Source organism: Dysidea avara, chromosome 14 (assembly GCF_963678975.1).
Source record: "Dysidea avara chromosome 14, odDysAvar1.4, whole genome shotgun sequence".
Classification (NCBI taxonomy): domain Eukaryota; kingdom Metazoa; phylum Porifera; class Demospongiae; order Dictyoceratida; family Dysideidae; genus Dysidea; species Dysidea avara.
In genome coordinates this window covers 3,195,484-3,206,742 of record NC_089285.1, presented here as the reverse complement: position 1 = coordinate 3,206,742, position 11,259 = coordinate 3,195,484, and the positions used below count along the sequence as shown (strand labels likewise).

The 11,259-nt window shown below is 38.5% G+C and overlaps 1 protein-coding gene and 1 long non-coding RNA gene across 5 annotated transcripts in view; one reads left to right on the top strand and one right to left on the bottom strand.

Annotated features, from left to right (window-relative positions):
• Positions 1 to 11,259, bottom strand: part of LOC136244182 (titin-like) — a 74,707-nt gene that overhangs the window by 12,266 nt on the left and 51,182 nt on the right. For 2 of the 4 annotated variants that reach the window (XR_010695068.1, XR_010695069.1), the window contains one exon: positions 8,856 to 9,596. The exons of the other annotated variants lie outside the window; for them this stretch is intronic. The gene's annotated coding sequence lies outside the window, so the exon portion shown is untranslated. Of the gene's footprint in view, positions 1 to 8,855; positions 9,597 to 11,259 lie in introns of those variants that run through there. 4 annotated transcript variants of the gene reach the window in all.
• LOC136244670 (uncharacterized) lies at positions 10,856 to 11,165 on the top strand. Its single transcript, XR_010695504.1, has 3 exons — positions 10,856 to 10,905; positions 10,961 to 11,038; positions 11,111 to 11,165. It is a non-coding gene; the product is annotated as an uncharacterized lncRNA (long non-coding RNA).

Below are 11,259 nucleotides of genomic sequence, written 5' to 3'. Positions count from 1 at the left end.
CAGATTACTTATCTCATCCACGGCTGTTTCTGCTGTAGGCTTGGCAAAAGCGGCTGGTTTTCTTGTGATAATACTAGCGTCATGGCAACTATGCGTTCTCACGTGACAAAATAATCGCGCTCATTAAATCACTGCACGTGAACAATGCATAGCGATTGGATAAACCTAGAGTTTAAGCATATGTTATATTGTGCCTGATGGCGTGGAGTATATTAGAAAGCAAGGTGGAGTATATGAGATTTATTACCCACCCAAAAACAGCCTAAATAGAGTCTAACACTTCTTATTGTTTTACTCTGATTTAATATCGTGCACTACTCCAGTTTGTTTCAGTACCTTTTATTGATGTGCTATGGTCCCTACTCTAGTTGAAAATTCCAAATTTTTCTGTATACTTGTTTGTTAACTTTTTGTAAATAATTATTATGACTGGTGAACCCATGCCACGCATACCACATCTGAAATGATGCCACGTGCCCCAATTATTGTCTGAAGAGTGAAGTGTCCATTACGCTTCATTGTCAGCTATGTTCAATCCGTTACGCAGCGTTTCAAATCAAGAATTGTTCGAAAAGCATCTCTAGAATCCATGCATATCAAAAGAAATGGTACTGCACGCCCCGGGTTATATCAATAATTATCGTCTGAAAAGTGAAGTATCCATTACCAGGGGCGGATCCAGGGGGGGGGGGGGGGGGTCCAAGAGTTCCATGGAAGCCCCCTTTTGAAAAGCCTTCTCACTCGAGATACTCTAATAGAGCAGTCAAATCGAGATACTCTAATAGAGCAGTCACAATGGTCTTTTGAGGAGCAGTGTAGCAAGCTATATATCTAGTTATAAATAAGGAAGGAAACAAAGTTGGTGAGGTGGCAGCTATTGTCAGCAGGTGATGAGTTTTTTTTTTTTTTTTTTTTGGTCTTCAACTTATACAGCTAGGCTGAAGTTGCAATTTCAAAGTGGAACCCCCCTTTTTATAAGTCTGGATTCGCCCCTGATTACGCTCCGTTGTTGGCTATGTAGCTAAGTAATATTATTAAATAAAGAGAAAAAACATAGGGTGTGAATAAATCCTGATTTTTAATAATGCATTCACACCATGTAAGCCATACAAGTGCTAATTATAATGCAGATTGTATACAGACAAGAAATCAATTGATGTTTTACAATGGGCTATATAGCATCCAGGCCATTAACAGTCTTCTACTTATTTTAACCCTTTGAAGCATGTGAATGCAAGGATTCATGCTCGTTTACCCACTGACGCACCAGTGCCTTTTTATTGATTTCCACGAGTTCTTTAGAAAGCTGCTAACAGTATTAGCTAACATACAACTACCAGCAGTTTGTTTGTCATGGCTTAAACTGTACAAAACATAGCTACAAGAGAAGCGATAATCTCCGCTCCTGAAACAACACCAAAAGTTGTAAAACTATAACGTAAATTTTCACACATAAAGCAATAGGCATGCGTCAAAGTAAAGTTACAACTAGCTACACTAACTAAACTATACTAACTACGGTACAACTACACTAAATTACTTAACCAAAATCTCTGGTAGCTAGTCCGATTGAAAAATGGTAAAAACCATTGGATTAAGCGTTAAATTCTGCATCTGGTGTCTATCATGTGATACTGTTTTGTGTGGATGGATGTTGTCAAAAAGACCAAGGGCGGCTCCAGAATTTTTGGTGACTGCATGGTTACTGATCAAGAGGGTGAAGATCAAAAAATGGGTAACTCCAGGCTGAGAATAACTGATCTCCACTAACATCACTGATAAAGGACATAAAATCCTTAATATATACCTACATAGCTTGCTACACTGCTGCTCTGATCTGAACACTGTGACTGTTTTATTAGAGTGATTGAACATGACTGGTTTCCGGCAACCTCAGAACCCCCCTAGAGCCGCCCCTGAAGATGCTAGCATGAAGACATGCACAAAACGCTTTGTAAGTTCACAAATACAAGAACAAGTTAGCAGCTATGAATTTTGTCAAATGCACCATACCTTGTTCTAATCTGTGAGCTGCATCTAGTGTTTGATTAACAGCTACAGATGGTCGGCCCAAAAGCTGATGAATAATCTGCTTTCTAATCATATAGAGACCGCTGATGTCATGATTCTTGATATACACAGTGTACCTGCATTGTCAGTTATTTTATACAAGAGTACATGTGTTATATGACATGTATGCAGCGTGATGTCATGCAACACATGCACTCCTATATAACCTCTCACCCCTGCATTGTTGTGCACTTGTTTGTTAACTTTTTTGTAAATAATTATAAAACAAAAACAGCCTTTGGGCTGTACAAAAAGGGCGCTGCCAAGCAAAGTAGGATCAATCAAGCAAGCTTATTCAACATGACTGGTAAGAACAAGGACTGACATCAAGTTGCAGCTAAGTAGATTGGAATATTACCATGATCAATCTGTTAACAACTGGTAAGTTTATTATGTAAAAGTGAAAGCCTTTTCTGTAATGCTAGTTCATATAAAGTATCAATAAGGAAATACCAGCATGATTGAAGATAAAAGGCAAGCACTCATCAGAACCCCTAAAAGTACATGTCATGGTGAGTTGTTATTGTTGCAAAATATGGTAGCTAAACATTTTGTTGATTAGATGCTAGCCTTGCGACTGTGATCAGGCAGAAATTTTGGGTGTTGGAATTTGGTATGTGGTTTTCTATAACTGTTTTATTGTTTATTTGGCCTTAGTAACAATAAGACTGTACCATAAAAGGTACTTTTCGTTGTGCAAGATGTTTCTAGGATGCTGCAGCCTTTTGAAAACGTGTGCCACTTTTAGGGGGATCCCTACTATAGTACATACGCGTTGAGCTGAACCGTGGGCTGTGGATTTAGAAGCCATACAAGATCACAGACTTTATCCTCAGCTTTCTCCTACTAATGGCGAAGACCTGTAGTGTGCAGGAGCAAGAAGATGGGACTGACATCAGTGGGGCTGTTCTCTCTATAATAAATGAGCTAGAGGAACATATAAATCTATAGCTCATACAACCTTTACTGTTTGATAATCATGATACAATAGTACTGCCAGTATACAAGTATGCAAAATAACAGTAATGTGACATACATAGAGTTAAACGTAAAGAAGGAATTAGTGATCTAGAATATGCAAAGATCTAGGTGACCACCCATTTCTTTGCTGTCCTAGTACTTGTTTATTTACTTTTTGATTATTGGAGCTTGAACATGTTGCCACCTTTGATTCTACATCACCTGTCATCTTCATCTATTATAAATGTAATTACAGTGGCTCTTTGAAGAGATCACAGAGGTTTACACTTTTTTACTTCTAAACTGAAAACCTTTAAAGATCAAATACAACCTATTACACAAAAATATTTGTATTGGAATTACTGCGAATGGTGGGTGTGGCTGATTTAGTCTAAAATCTCTATGGATTATATCCTGCAGGATATTCAAACACATTCAATATGGGAAATTTACCAATAACTGATATATTGTCTACATAGACATTGTGAAGTATTAGGGAATATGTTATGTGATGAGACTGACATTACAGGTAGAGTATACTACATTATTGTACTGTTTGATAACACACCAGTAACAAAGCTAGCCAGACATCAACTCTCAAGGTCACACAATTCAGTGATCTTTACAAGAGTTGATACCCAGGACTATGTTAGTGATACATGTGACAGTGTTAGTATATTGACTGTGGTGGGCTAGTTGTCACCCTCAAAATCACTGTGTGTGAATGACTCTGATGGTGAACACTAGGATCATAGTCATGGTTATGAATAAACTTATATAAATGGATATTGACCATAAGCTCCTTAGTAAATTAGGTCATTGTTCAAACTGTTAGTTACTACTTCAAGTCTTGATACCATTTTAGTACACCTGGAATGTAAATATGTAAACTAAATTGATAGTAAATGTTAATGTACAGTGTTTCCAATACCAAGGCACCTTTAATATCTATGAATAAACAAGTTTCTCATGCATACATAACACACGAAATTATTAAGCCAATTGCCTGTTAGTTTATCGACTATGACTACCATTAAAATCATTATCTATGTGAGCATCCAATTGCAATTTGTTGAAATTTTGTTGTTGCACTTAACGTGGTGCAGTGGTGCAACCTCAATTTAGTTTCAATGCTGAGTCAGCATGCTCGTACTATTCTTATTGTACACATCATTATCTTTAATTATTGTAATTTTATTTATGCCGCAGAGTATAATAATGTAACCATGGACCACTTGGCAGATATTCAGAAACATCCCAAAGCAATTTTAACATGAGTACAGTCTGGTAGATTACTGTCAATATTAGTAGCATCAGTAGCACTTGATGGAGCACATGAAAGGTGTATAAATAAAGACCTATGTCTTTCCATATTTTCCTTTCTTATAAATTTATGGTAATGGTTGTAATTCCAGGAATAGCACAGATGGGGCAAGACACACTGGTGGAAGAGTTTGCATTTATCCACTTGTGTGGTGCATCTAAATCAGATGGCATTTTTTCTATATATTCCTCATGTGGGTACCCGAGTGTTGCTGCAGCTGTCCTGTTAGCTAAGGCATTTTATAGGTGACTTGGTAAGGCATTTATTCTCTATAAGGTAGGCGGGGGTAACTTTGCGAAGGGGGTAACTTCGTGAATTTTAACTTTGATCGGCTGTTACTCCTCAATGGCTTAACTGAATGTTTTGAAATTTGCTGTGAAGATACGCTAGTATATAGCAATTAATTTGCATCCAAGCACCAGTGTCTAGTTTTTCTGAGTTTTGCAAAATCATTAGTTTTTCAAGAACATGTAACACGACTTTTACTTAAAAACTTAATAGGCACACCAAAACCTACCACTAATCACTTCTATAAGGAAAATTCCTTCCCAAATCAACTGTCTGTTAAATACTGCCTATTCTAATCAACCGAGAATGACAAAAAAAACCACAACTGGTAATGGTACGTTTCTTTCTGGAAACTCTATACATTACGCGCTTTCGCGAATTTCAAGTTTTTGAAAGATTTATAGTTATGCCTCGAGAGTACAAAAAGGCAGGGATTAAAAACCAATGGAGTCAAGAACAGCTTGACGAAGCCATGGCAGCTGTAAGAGGGAAGGAATTGAACACTAATCAAGCTGCCAAATGCTACGGAATCAAGACACACGATAGTGTGTCGTGCGGCCCAAGAAGCCGGCGCGCCACACCGTGAGTATATTGACAGGAAGAAAGAAAACGTCATTTTCACACATTTGTATCTCGGTGATACTTCATCCGATTGGAACCAAATTTGCTGCAGAGTTGCCCGCCAGCTAGGGGAGTCTACATTCCAAATTTGAAGGAAATCACTCAAGCCATTTCCGAGATACGAGTGGCCAAAGTTTCGTTTTTTTTTTCTTTGTTTTTTTTTTCTTCTTCTTTTCGCACACTTGCAAAAATTGCTATAACAAGCAAACGCGTACTCCGATCGCCTTGAAATTTGGCACACAGAAGGGGAGTACAAAGGCAAATCCTAGCATCAAATTTGGTGCAAATCCGGTGAATGATTCAGGAGTTACGACCGATTATTCGCGTAAAACAAGATCGATTTGTTGTCACGCCTACAGGGTAAACCGCTTCATGGAATGAGTTGAAAATTGCTATGTAGATGGAGTAACCATCGTAGGAGTGCCTTTTGGTGGTTTGAAAGGAATCGAGATAAAGACAACGGAGATATGACACAAAACCCAACCTGTGTCACAATTACGCGATCGATTTTTAGGAATAAAAAAGTATTAGTTTTCACGCCTACTAGGCAAACCGCTTAGAGCAATGAGCTGAAAATCGGTGTATAGCTGGAATAATCTTCATTGAAAGTCCTTGCAGTAGTATAGAAGAATTGGATTACAAACCACTGAGTTATGATTCGAAAGCCAACTCCGTGTAGCAAATGCGAGATCGAGATACTCTAATAGAACAGTCACCCTAATAGAGCATTCGGCTAATTTATTTACTCCATTATAGAATTCTATTACCATATTCTGTAGGGAGCTCAGCTGCAAACAGTTAATCTTATAGACAGTTCAGCAAGAAGCAAGTCACCCTATAGAGAGTTCAGCTACAAATATATCGCTGTAGTGATTCATAACATTGCAAGTCACACTGAAGAGAGTTCAGCTATAAACAAGTCATGTACCCTGTAGAGAGTTCGGCTACACTCGCTAGAGAATTCAGCTACAAACAAGTCACTGTAGTAAGTCACTCTGTAGAGAATTCAGCTACAAATAAGTCACTCTGTAGAGAATTCAGCTACCACCAAGTCACTCTGTAAAGAATTTTGCTACAAACAAGTCACTGTGTAGAGAGTTCAGCAACCAAAATACTACTCTGTAAAGAGTTCAGCTATACAAACAAGTTACTCTGTAGAGAGATCAGCTAGAAACAAGAGAGAGTTCAGCTAGAAGAAGTCACCCTGTAGAGAACTCAGCTGCAAAGAAACCCTGTAGAGAGATCAACTACACACAAATCACCCTGCAGAGCATTCAGCTATAAACAAATCACCCTGTAGAAAGTTCAGGTACAAACAAATCACCCTATATACAGTTCAGCTACAAAAAAAAAATCACTCTGTAGAGAGTTAAGCTACAAAGAAGTTATGCTACAGTGAGATCAGTTTGAAACAAGAGGTTTCAGTTACAAACAAATTAACCTGTAGAGAGTTCAACTATGAACAGATCATCCTGTAGATAGTTCAGCTAGATACAAGTCACCCTATAGAGAGATCAGCTAGAGGAAGTCACCTTGTAGAGAGATCAGCTAGAAAAAGTTGCCTTGTAGAAAGTTCAGTAACAAAAGAAACCATCCTGTAGAGAGTTCAGCTACAAACAAATCACCCTGTAGAGAGCACCCTGTAGAGAGTTCAGCTGCAAACAAATCACCCTGTAGAGAGTTCAGCTACAAACAAATCAACCTGTAGAGAGATCAGCTAGAAGAGGTCACCTTGTAGAGAGTTCAGCTACAAAGAAACCATCATGTAGAGAGTTCAGCTACAAAGAAATCACCTTGTAGAGAGTTCAGCTAGAAGAAGTCACCTTGTAAAGAGTTCAGCTACAAAGAAACCACTATGTAGAGAGTTTAACTGCAACAAATCACCAGTAGAGAGTTCAGCTAGAAACACATCACCCTGGAGAGAGATCAGCTAGAAGAGGTCATCTTATAGTGAGTTCAGCTACAAAGAAACCACCACATAAAGAGGTCAGCTGCAAATAAATCACTTGTTGAGAGTTCAGCTACAAACAAATCCCCCTGTAGAGGGATCAGCTAGAAGAAGTCACCTTGTAGAGAGTTCAGCTGCAAAGAAACCATCATATAGAGTTCAGCTACAAAGAAATGACCCTGTAGAGAGTTCAGCTAGAAGAAGTCACCTTGTAGAGAGTTCAGCTACAAAGAAACCATCATGTAAAGAGTTCAGCTGCAAACAAATCACCCTGTAGAGAGTTCAGCTACAAAAAGATCACCCTGTAGAGAGTTCAGCTAGAAGAAGTCACCTTGTAGAGAGTTCAGCTACAAAGAAACCATCATATAGAGAGTTCAGCTACAAAGAAAGCACCCTGTAGAAAAATCAGCTAGAAGAAGTCACCTTGTAGAGTGTTCAGTTACAAAGAAACCATCATGTAGAGAGTTCAGCTGCAAACAAATCACCCTGTAGAGAGTTCAGCTACAAAAAGATCACCCTGTAGAGAGTTCAGCTAGAAGAAGTCACCTTGTAGAGAGTTCAGCTACAAAGAAACCACCATGTAGAGAGTTTAGCTGCAAACAAATCACCTGTAGAGAGTTCATCTAGAAACAAATCACCCTGTAGAGAGATCAGCTAGAAGAGGTCACCTTATAGATAGTTCAGCTACATTTCAAGTCACCCAGTAGAGAGATCAGCTGCAAAATAATATCCTGTGGGGAATAATGGGCATGTAATAAATATATGTATATAATTTGTATAATTACTAATAACATCAAAAATAATTGAAGTATTAAAAATCTTCTTTAAGTTCTTTTCTTCTTCCTGTGGTAAAGAAAAAACACATGGGTTAAAAAAAACCCAAAGCCAGCCATTGGCCGGCTTTGCAGTATACAAATACAAAAAGAAGTGATATCTAATCAAAAACAGCCAAGCTGTAAAAAAAGGTGCGGCCCCCAAAAAGGCCATGGTGAAAAAAGATGTGAAATCCAAGGTGGCGGCCAAGAAATGGCTGTGATGGTAGGTTAATGGTAAAATTTTAATAACGACAATTCAAATGAATTTTGTGCCGCTTGGTCTTGGCACCAAATTCACCTGAATTGTCGTTATTAAAATTTTTACCATTAACCTACCATCACAGCCATTTCTTGGCCGCCACCTTGGCTTTCATATCTTTTTTCACCATGGCCTTTTTGGGGGCCGCACCTTTTTTTACAGCTTGATTAGATACCATATAGCACACTAAGCGACCACCTAAAGGATAGGAGTAAGAAGCGCTATGGTGGCCCCCCAACTGTTATGACCATGGATGAAGAGAGGGAAATTTACCGTAGCTGCCAGGTCTTACAACAGTTTGGGTTTCCTCTGAATGTAGATACAGTTGGTATCATAGTTCAAGAAGACTTGAATGACATCAAGAGACTGAATCCTTTTGCAAACTCCATACCAGGCCAGAATTGGTGGGAAGGATTCTTGCGGAGGTGGCCAGAGCTGGTGAAACGTAAACCACAACATCTTCCCAAGTGCAGGGCCCTTGGTGGACGAGCCAAGGTAAAATTATTTGCAGCATAATTCTAAAATTGTAATTGCATAATAATATACATATATACATAAATGAACTATATTTAGTTCATAGTCTACAACAATGCATGGCCAAGAGCCCTGCAGTTGTGTTAATACAAAAGTTATGTATTTTGGACTTTTGAAAAGGTACCTCTTTAATTAATAAGATTACACTTAAAAGGCAGTTCACATTGACAGGTCATACCAAATATAGATATATGTATACGTACTATTTACAGATCATTTACAGCTGGTTTGACAAAATGAAGATGTTTTTGGAGGAAGTCAAAATAGCTGATGCATCAGACCTGGCCAGTCGCCTTTGGAATGCTGATGAAACTGGGTTCTCCCTAGCAATTGCATCTGGCCACGTTTTGGCAAAGAGGGGCTCCAGAGATGTCCATGAAACAGGAGGTGGCACTGGCAGAGAGTATGTCACAGTACTTGGCTGTGGCTCAGCTGACGGAAGCAGGATATCTCCCTACATTTTGTATAAAGATGTGCACCTTTACAAAGGTGGACAGTTAATGGCTTGGCGGGAACCTTGTACAGTGTCAGCAAGAGTGGATGGATGGAGGCTGACAACTTCATTCAGTGGCTCCTCAAGCTATTCGTCCCACCAGTCAATCACCTTCTGAGTACAGGGCCCGTTGTGCTTTTCGTAGATGGGCACCAATCCCATCTATCCTTGCAGCTGATCAGGATTGCCAAGGAGAAAGGGATACATTTGTATTGCCTTCCTCCCCATACCACCCACATCTTGCAACCTCTTGATGTCGGTGTCTATGGCCCTATCAAACAAGCCTGGAAAAAAATTATGAAAGATCATACAATATTCCTGCAACTTTTCAAACACACCTTATGTAACTACTGTCTTTGTATCTAGTGCCTTTGAGCAGGCTGTAGGACCAGGTGTCCTACAGACCTTCAGCACTTGTGCTGTAAAGCTTTAATAATAAATAAAATAATAAATAGAGACGTTAGCTGCTAACGTAAGTAAAGAAGTTTTTCCAGGTAACATATACAGACATATTATGAAGATGTTATAGTTAATGTGTAAATCTTATAATTTAACACACTTTGCTAAAATGATAATTTCTTCCTACACAGTTCCATTATTTGGTTAAATACCATAATTATTGTACATACAAATTTTTGAGGTACATAAATTTCACGGATATTGCAGTTGCTTGGCTGTCCATGAAATTTTCATTCTCAAAACTATTTGCTGGGGCAATCTATGTGGAAGACGAGTGATCCTCGAAATAAAAAATGCAATAATCACATATCTCAAAATTTTTTGCACATATACAGTATGTTACTATGTCAATATTATAAACTGTAGAAGACTACAAGATATATGACAACCTATCATTCTATAGGCTTGATTGCCAAGCTTTGGGAATGCTCATTTAAATCTGACCACCTTAAAAGTGGATTTCGAGCAACCGGATTGTACCCAGTAAACTGAGAAGCAATAGACACAAAAAAATTACTTCCATCAGATCCCTTTGAGTCTGTGTGAGGCCCTGCTTCAGCTTCAATTTCAGTACCATCTACAAGTTCAAGTGAGACAAGTTTAAGCTCCACTTCATCAACTGCAGTTGCCACTACATGCCAACAACTGGCATGCAAGAAATGTGGTAATGATATGACACCAGTGCAATTGCATGTAGTTGCATATTTTTCGAAACATCTTCAACAACAACATGGCAAAGCCAAAGACAAAGACAAGAAAAGAGTGAAGCCCAGTTACTATGAGGAGGCCTTAACAAAAGACGAAATAATTACTAGAATTGAAGAAGAGGAAGAAATGAAACAAGCCAAACAAAAAGCCAAAGGAAAAAAAAGAAAGCGTGACAACGAACAAGTTAGTCATATCACTTGTAAAACCAATGTATATATTGATGTGATATACTGATCAATTGTGCACGTACATATAGATGCAGAACCACAGACAGGTTCCCCGCCAAAAAAGTCTAAGAGAAAGGATGATGATACTCAAGGTATGCAAATAAAGCACTGTATAGTGACAAAATATGATTGTTTCTGTTTAAACACATAGGTGCAGGGAAATGCTCATCAATAAAAGGAAGAAAAAAGAAGACTCATGGTAATTTGTGCATAATCATAAATACAATGTACGTGCAATACACATGCAGATGTAGAAGTGAATGCTGTGAACTACACACAACAGCAGCCCAAGCCAAAAAGAACAAGAAAAAGAAAGGTAGATGAATCTCAAGGTAAGCCTTTGTTCCAAAAGAAAAAAATTAAATGTGATGGTTAAAATTGCAAATAAATATGCTTTATTACAGGTCTGGAGGCAGACAAGGATAATGAAAACACTTGTCAAGGATGTGGAGGCAACTACGGTACAGCTCGATTCTAACTTTAAGAAATAGCACGCTCGCACTTATATGCTTGCACTTGACATGCATGATTTTACTCGCACACAGCAGGCGAG